Genomic DNA, 1,076 nt, shown 5'->3' on the forward strand with positions numbered 1-1,076 from the left:
AAAAAAAATTGTCGTAACATTAATAATGCTTCCAAAGCAAACATAAAATTTGAAATAGTCATATTTGATTGCTTTTACCCTCAACGCTGAAAAAATGTAAATATGCATATACAAAAGTAGAATGCGCCCACCGATATCAACGTGTGAGGGGAGCATGTGTGACGCATTAGTGTCGGTGCAACAACAACCACCTGGTATATAAGTAAGTCTACAATGAGTAGCGACCATTAAATGATCTTGAAAACATTTACTTTGTATGTTAAAGGAATATTTGGATTTTCATACATAATTATTTGTTATCTTTCTTAAATATTTCAAAACTGATAGCATACTAGCAAATATTCGCCTATTTGTCAAAGCCAAGATATTATTCCTAGGCCTAGGTGTTAGATTTCTTTAATTTACACTTAACATTCACATCTCTATATTAACAATTTCTGGCCAGAAAGCAAATGAGGTTATCTACATATTCTTGCACTTCAAGTTACCTTATGAAAGAATAAATTATACACCAAAAGCGAGCAGAAGGACTTTTAAGAAAATAATATTGTAAACCAGTTGAAAAACAAGTGTTCCATATGCCTTGATATTAGTACTTATGATATTTCGATTAATAACCATCTGCATATAACCAAATTCATCATCATCTTTTATTCCTCAAAGAACAGGTAATCTCTATTCTCTACTAATAAAACATTAGTAAAGATTACATATCAGAAAGCTTAGATTATTTTTCTAGGCCTATAAATCATTTTGCAACATACAGGCAGCTTAAACACAGCCTGAAACGTCAACATTCAAAGAAAACTGGTTGTAACTCATATTCCTCAAAGAACAGGGGATCTCTACAAATAAATTCATTAGTAACAGATTACATCTCAGATGGCTAAGATTATTTTTTTAGGCCTATAAAACATTTTCCAACATACAGGCAGCTTAAACGCAGCCGAAATCTTCAACATTCAAATAAAACTTGTTTTAATTCATATTCCTACATTGAAATTGTTGTTATGACTGTTGAGCTTATTAAATGGTCTACTATCATAATGCTGCAGACATGGTTATGTTGACCAGTC

Source organism: Macrobrachium nipponense, chromosome 7 (assembly GCF_015104395.2).
Source record: "Macrobrachium nipponense isolate FS-2020 chromosome 7, ASM1510439v2, whole genome shotgun sequence".
In the NCBI taxonomy this organism is placed as follows: Eukaryota; Metazoa; Arthropoda; class Malacostraca; order Decapoda; family Palaemonidae; genus Macrobrachium; species Macrobrachium nipponense.